This window comes from Adiantum capillus-veneris, chromosome 11, assembly GCF_014529385.1.
Source record: "Adiantum capillus-veneris isolate H3 chromosome 11, ASM1452938v2, whole genome shotgun sequence".
In the NCBI taxonomy this organism is placed as follows: Eukaryota; Viridiplantae; Streptophyta; class Polypodiopsida; order Polypodiales; family Pteridaceae; genus Adiantum; species Adiantum capillus-veneris.
Genome location: NC_140941.1, coordinates 21540174 through 21547721, shown reverse-complemented (window position 1 = coordinate 21547721; position 7548 = coordinate 21540174). Strand labels below are relative to the sequence as shown.

Sequence of the window (7548 nt, the reverse complement as noted above, 5' to 3'; positions counted from 1 at the left end):
GAGTGATTACCAACTATGTAAAACTATTTGAACAAGGATAAGTGCATATCTTCCTATCTTTGTTTGTTAGAGGATATATATCCCATTTCTTTTGCCTGCTACAAGAAAAGAAGACCGGAATTATGATTATGTTACTTGGAAGCTTTCATTGTTTGGACTCCACATGAGTTGATGGATAAGGTTCAAAATGTCTCGCTACACTATTTCAACAGTCTCTTGTAGTATTTTGCATGTTTTTTGTGCAATTGTATTTGCGAGCTGTCTCAAAGTTTGACTCTTCAAATGGTGAAGAAGATACTTGCCTACAATTTCCATCAATTGGCCACTTTGCCACTTGAGGTTGCTTTCCAATCACAATCCTCATTACTATTTAGGAACCAGGTTTCGTACAAGGTTGGTTCTCTTTATCCAAACCCTATTCAAATAAAATGACTTTGAGGCCGCCTCAAATTTCAAAGATTTTTAGTCGGAAAGTTCAAATTTATTTAGAATTTCTCTTCCCAAATATCATTTTGATCTTCTCATAGAGGGGTGAGAAGGATCCAAAACTGGCTCTACAAAATCGTTTTCCCAAGCCTTGTCTTGGAATTTCATGGTTAGTAAAATCTTTAGGCTTGAAATGTTGCAAATGTTGTTACCACTCCAAAGGTAATAAGTGCATTTCTCCCTCTAAGGATGTGCACATGAACAAGAATAGAGAGTAAAAGGGTGTTGGCCGCTTTTGGAGGATAATGCCACCAACGGGCTCTTTTTCGCAAGCATCTTTCAATAGCAGAATGAGCGCTCACATGTTCAACTTAGTTTGCAAGCCATTTGGAACGCTAGGGGCAAACTAGATCTAAGGTAAATGCCTCAACTTAAGGACATCTAAATCAGGCGCGTATGATCCATGATGCAATGATCTGTGTGTTTAAGAGCGCAAATGAAAGCTTAGTGCATCTACTTTCAATAGAGAAAGGCGATGGTGCATCTCTGACAGTTCGCACACAGACAGAGCGCATTGATTGCTCGTGTAAAAAAATGAAGCCCTGGTAGGCTGACAATTGTTAAAGGACGATAGCGTGTGAGTTTTGAATCGCGACCCCTACAAATCCATGGCAAGCACCTCGGTATCGTCATTCAACCAAATGTGTACTACAACTAGGATGTGCGTGGACTTAATCTTTGTCCCAATAGTGGGGCTTGTCTCGAGGCTTTGACTTTGTGGGAAGAATACTTGTTAGCGCTCACAGACATGCTCTGAAACAGGCCTGAAAATTGCAGGGCACCCTTACCCATCCTAGGGAAGGGAAATTTTTAAGAGTGCCCGTCCCATGGGAAGGGTTGTTTGGCATTTCGATCTTCAAAATGAAGGGAAAATTTTTCCCTACCCTTCGATCAAATCTTTACCAAAATCTAATTTTTTCGCATGTGTTTTTGAACGATTGTAACTTGTAAAGAAAATTCTAAAGTACAATGAGAAAGGGTGCACTTTTGAAACATTGCGTAGTAGTACTAAAAATCATTTTCTACAAGATAAACAATGAGCAAGAGAAGTAGTAAGTTGTAAATGAAACATGCAAATACTTGGAACTTGAAATGTCCTGCAATGCAGCTGCAATGACGACATCATATATCTTGATTTTTGTTGGGATGTGCCCTTTGCTAGAATTGTAACCATGAAGAGTCGCCTCCCGAGTTACAAACCTCCCATTTTGAGATCATGAAGTTATCGCTATCACTATTCTCTCTGTGAAGCTAGGGTAGACATCTCTTCAAACTTCAGCTTCCAAGTTCCCTCTTAAGTCGTTCTCGTCCCCTAAGAATCACCAACGGCAAAACATAAGATCCTCATAATATTATATAACAACATAAACTGTAGCATCCTAATCATTACACATGGTGCTATCTTAAAAATGATGAAGTGATAAGTAGGGGTTCCTATAAATAGGCTTTGGGAGCATGCCTAACAAACCAGGAGGCTAGCACTATGTGAATCATGATTTATGAAGGAGCCTTGAGGCTTGAAGGACCTTTGCAATCGTAGACTCTAGAGTCATTTGGACTCACAACCTACAGGTTTCCCAAGCGATTCTCGAGGGGAGCTTGCAGTTCATGGATAATGGGAGAGTGCTAGGAAATTCTGGAATCTGGAGCTTTAGTTGATCGTGAGTCTTAGCTCGTGTAAGAATCAATCAATATTTGAGAAAAACTGTAAAAGATTTTGCATTGCAAATCAAATTGGGGAGCATCAAAGAGTGCTTAATCTTTACTCACTCCGTAATTTCCTTCGTAATTTCCTTCAATAAGGCATTATTCAGCCATGCTTTGAGTTAATCTCTAGTGTACTTACCTTCTCTCTTTTCCAACCCACTAGCCTTGATTACATGGTATCCCTCAAACCTCCTCATCTCACTTGGAACTTGGATATAGAAGCTCTCTGTCAGCAATTGGTGGATGAGAGACACGAGTGACGAGACCCATCATTCAAGCCTGATGCCTTCATTAGAAAACTTGCGAGCGATTGAACATTCAACTCTCAAGTTCAAACTTCATATTTTGTTGCCTTTACAGTATGCCCAACGCGTTAAAATTCCCTATATTAAAAAGCATACTTGAAATTCCCTATATTAAAAAGTACACCTTAACTTTTTTTAAGGTGTATGGCAATGCATGCTTGCACAACCTACAAAATCAGATTCTATACTCATTAGTGACTCTCAAAGTCCATAGAACATCCTCTCGGTACAAGTCGAAAAGTCACAATGTCAAGCATTGACATGATTAATCTCTGTAGGGAGTTTTGAAAGGTTGCCCTTCCCTAGGAAGGGCTTGCAAAAATATGCCCTTCCTTGGGGCAGGGCCAGTCGAACAACTTGTCCTTCCTTGGGAAGGGCTATTATAAATTTGCTCGTCATGTGCAGGGCTAGCAGCAAAGGAAGGGCGGGAAGGGTTGCAATTTTCGGCCCTGCTCTGAAACATCGCGAGCGGGAAAACCCCATATTGCTACAAAACAACACTGCAACTAAATTTTCTTTCATGTGCGCATCCTTTTTGAATGTGAATGGCAACAAAAGCAAAGACATCCCCCATCTTTTTGAAAGCGTCGAACTTGACCAATAAATGTATTTTGGATGTATTGCTCTATGTATCATCTTTTATCGTGCTCTGCCTCGCGAAAATGTTACTTTGACCTTCTTGTCTTCAATACCCCAATATATATATATATATATGGAAAATTACCAAAATACCCCTCTAATTTGTGGAAATTCCCAAAATACCCCTCAAATTTCAAAAATTCCCAAAATACCCTTGTATCTATCTTGGTTGAATTATTCAAGCTTATCATTCCTTTATTCTTTTTTGACAATCAAAATTCGTTTTTGAGTGCTTAGCATGTAATTTGTCACAAATTACCTCGCAAAAAAGGGCAATTATATCTAAAAATAATGAAGCAATTCATCTCCAAAGCCTACATAACCTACTCAAATTCTAGTTTTAGTATCTTGTATTGATAGACAATCAGTCTTCTTATGAAAGGTACAAATTTTTTAATCTTTGGAAAAATTTAATCTCACAACCAGGGGTATTTTGGGAAATTTGGAAAATTTGAGGGGTATTTTAGGAAATTATGACAAAATATCGGGGGTATTTTGGGAATTTTTGAAATTTGAGGGGTATTTTGGGCATTTCCACAAATTAGAGGGGTATTTTGGTAATTTTCCCATATATATATATTGGCAAGTTTGTCATTTTATTCATTATTTTCGAAGATTCCTCCCACCTGACTCCTCTCACCTGTCCCACCTTGAGATTCTTACCTTTCGAAAATGGGGCGTAAGTATCGAATTCGACTCAACTAGTTCAAAGACTCAGGGCACGGTCACACGAGGCTTAGTTATCAATTATTGATAACTTTGCCAACTATGCCCAGACAAAGCATTAAATGAATAACTAAGCCTCTTGCATGGTCACACGAGGCTTAGTTATTCAATCATCCTCCCAACTATGCTTTGAACTTGACAACTGTGCCAAAATTGGCATAGTTACAAAGGGTAGGCTTAGTAACTCACTGAATGCTCCTTTTTGCGTGTGACCAAGAATGAGGCTTAGTTATTTGTTCAAATAACTGATAACTAAGCCTCGCGTGACCACTGACCATTGCCTTCGAGGATAATCCTGTAACTAGTCAAGCACGCATATGATGCTCCTGGCACCAGTGCAATCCACTTAAAAAAAACGAACCATCTCACTGTTGTTGTCACCCGCTGTCGCCCTACGCTCTCATGGGCTACCTCACCTTGCCTCCCCCATTGCGGGTTCCACCTTCTTGCGAGCAATCTGCAGCACCCGTTCGCTCGGCACCACTTCGCTTTGCCAAAGGGGTTCTTCCCGGATTCTCGCTAATAGAACATTAAGAAAGATTGGGTATCACCTACTATATTTTTTCAAAAAAAAAAACCCACCCACCATAGCCTACATGGATGATTTTACACTGCAAGTAAGGAAGGGCACATGTCAAAGTATGGGGGTGCTTTTACTGGTCGTCTGACCAAGCCTGGTCAGTGGCCCCGCTCGATGATCAACGCAGAAGAAGAAGAAGAGGAGGGCGAAGACGAGGAAGAGCAAGACGAAGAAAGGAGGAGAAAACCATGGAAGCTCTCGAGAGTTCTTGTGCTTCCATGTGCAGATCTTCATGTTCGATCTCCTCCATTTCCCCCTCTTCTTCATCAGCTTCTTCTTGGGCGGCGTTTTCTTCTGCTTCTTCTGCGCAGATCCGAGCATCCCATCTCCATACGTGCCTAGCTTTCAAATGGGCGGCCAGCGGACGCCCATCGTCCGGCTCATGGCAGATTTCTGTTTCATCAGGTCAGATGCAGAGCTTTCAAAGCCGATCTCTCTCTTCAAGTGCTTTCTTTTCACACAGGCGCAGAGGGAGAAGGCCACTTGCGATTGTGCTCTTTCAAATGAGCGCAGGACAGGGCAATGAGCAGAGTGTGGATTTGGTTCATGTAAATGGGGCTACCCTCACGAGCCTGGAAGCCATGAATTTGCCCAAGCCTCTCTCCATTTCAGATCTGTCTCCTGCTCCCTTGCATGGCTCCTCCCTCCGTGTAGCCTATCAAGGGGTTCCTGGTGCCTACAGTGAAGCTGCTGCTGGTAAAGCTTACCCCAATTGTGAGCCTGTTCCTTGTGATCAATTTGAAGCTGCCTTCCAGGCCGTAGAGCTTTGGCTTGCAGATCGTGCGGTCCTCCCTGTCGAAAACTCCCTCGGTGGTAGCATCCATCGCAACTATGATCTCCTCCTTCGCCACCGCTTGCACATTGTTGGGGAGGTCCAACTACCTGTCCATCATTGCCTCCTCGCAATGCCTGGGGTCAGCAAAGCAGAGCTCAAGAGAGTCATCTCCCACCCCCAGGCCCTTGCCCAATGTGAACACACCCTAACCCGCCTTGGCCTCAATGTTGCTCGTGAGGCCGTCGACGACACCGCAGGCGCTGCCCAATTCATCGCAGAGAACAATATCCACGACACCGCTGCCATTGCTAGCAGTCGTGCTGCAGATATCTACGGCATGAATATCTTGGCAGAGGGCATCCAAGATGACAGTGGGAATGTGACCCGATTTGTCATGCTCGCTCGGGAGCCCATCATCCCCCGTGTGGATCGGCCTTTTAAGACAAGCATCGTTTTTGCCAATGAGGAGGCCACTGGCTCCCTATTCAAAATCCTAGCTGCTTTCGCATTCCGTGACATCAACCTTACCAAAATCGAGAGCCGCCCACAACGTAAGAAGCCGCTCCGCATCGTGGATGACACAAACAATGGGAAGGCCAAGTATTTTGAGTACCTTTTCTACATAGATTTTGAGGCATCAATGGCCGACCCTCGTGCTCAGAATGCCCTTGCGGAGCTTCAAGAGTTCACGAGTTTCTTACGTGTCCTTGGGAGCTATCCGATGGACATGACGCCTCTGGTACGCTCACCCCCTTTGTGAACTGATTTGGAGAACTATTTCCATTTGATAGGAATCGATCTTCGATAGGAGTCTTGCTTGAAACAAGTTGGTGGTGATCCAGTTCTATTTACTGGCTTTTGCTCTTCAAAGCATATTACTGGGCTTACTTTGTTATGGTCTTTTCTAGCTAGAGCCACCTTCAGGATCATAAGCTTTTCTGGCATCACCAATGGTTACTGCATTGAAAATTGCCTAGTATATTCTTGTGTATGAAATGTTAAACAGACAATGCCCTAGTGAAAAGGGTGTGTAATTGTGTACAACAAGCTCCAATAATGGAGATTTGTTTGATTTTTATGTGAATTCAAAGTTTATAATTTGCCGAATTATGTAACTTGTTTTACCTTGATGACATAAATCTCAAGTTCAAGCTTTTGAATCTTTCTGTGCAAACTTGTGAAATTTTTTGGTATGGGATTTTTGTGCATTGCCATTTTTTTTAATATAAATAGCACTTCAAAGCAAAGAAACCAGCATGAATTTTGAAAAGCACCATTTTAGCTTGTATCAATAATTTTGTTGCAAGCTCCTATTGTGATAGCTTTCTGACCAATATTCTCACAGTGCCCTTGAATGCTTACTAATTTGCATATTTCCAGGATTATGAAGAAAATACCATTATATTTTCCTTTCTCATTTAGCTTTGGAAAGGTTTTACAGTTTTATCATGGTTTTAGAGTTTTGTAACGTTATTAGGATTATTTTTTAATATAAAGCATTCTTAGTGGCTTCAAAAAAAAAAAAAAAAACACAACGTACATTGTTCAGGTACACTTTAAAGAGAAGAAAATGTTACAAGGAAAATAAAGGAGAAGAGAAACACAAATGTACCAATGTGAAGTCTACCACTTCTTTTGACTCCACCGTCATGTGCCTTGTCATTCCTTAAACTCACCCTTCGTTGATGCACTTCATATGTTTTGAAAGGCTTTTTATTTTTCCCCAGATTGGAGAGACTTAATGGTTGAAGATTTACTTAATGTCCTAAAGTTTTGTTTAGGCAATTATTTTACTCAAGGTGCAATAAATTTTAGAGTGGTTACAACGTCCAACACTACTTTCTTTGGGTGGTGAAGTTAAAGAGGGCTCAACATTTTTCATGGGCACATCCTAGAAGCACCTTCGCTCTCAATATTTTGGTACCACAACAAAACACCATGGATGGGTTCTCAATAAATAGTTATATTGATACCTAAACTCCAATGAGCTTTTTGCCCTTAGTGATTAAGACCCATAATAACCACCTTCACAACCCTCATAGTAAGATGCCTAATAACCACTTTCACCTCTCTCTCTCTCTCTCTCTCTCTCTCTCTCTCACACACACACACACACACACACACACAAGCATTGACATCTTCCATATGAGGTTCCCATCTAATTGAAAAGGCTTATGGAGTGGGATGGCTTGATGAGCATTAAATAGGAACTAAGTAGTTATGTTGAGAGGTTGGAAGCTTGTGACTTGATAAAATTGCCATTGGATAACCACCATATATATATAATACCTGCAAGGGCTAACGGAATTGGCCCCCACCCTTGGGGGGAT

The 7548-nt window shown here is 41.5% G+C and overlaps 1 pseudogene; it reads left to right on the top strand.

Annotated features, from left to right (window-relative positions):
* Positions 1 to 4496: 4496 nt before the first annotated feature.
* On the top strand, positions 4497 to 6325 carry LOC147446980 (arogenate dehydratase/prephenate dehydratase 6, chloroplastic pseudogene; annotated as a pseudogene).
* The last annotated feature ends 1223 nt before the right edge of the window (positions 6326 to 7548 follow it).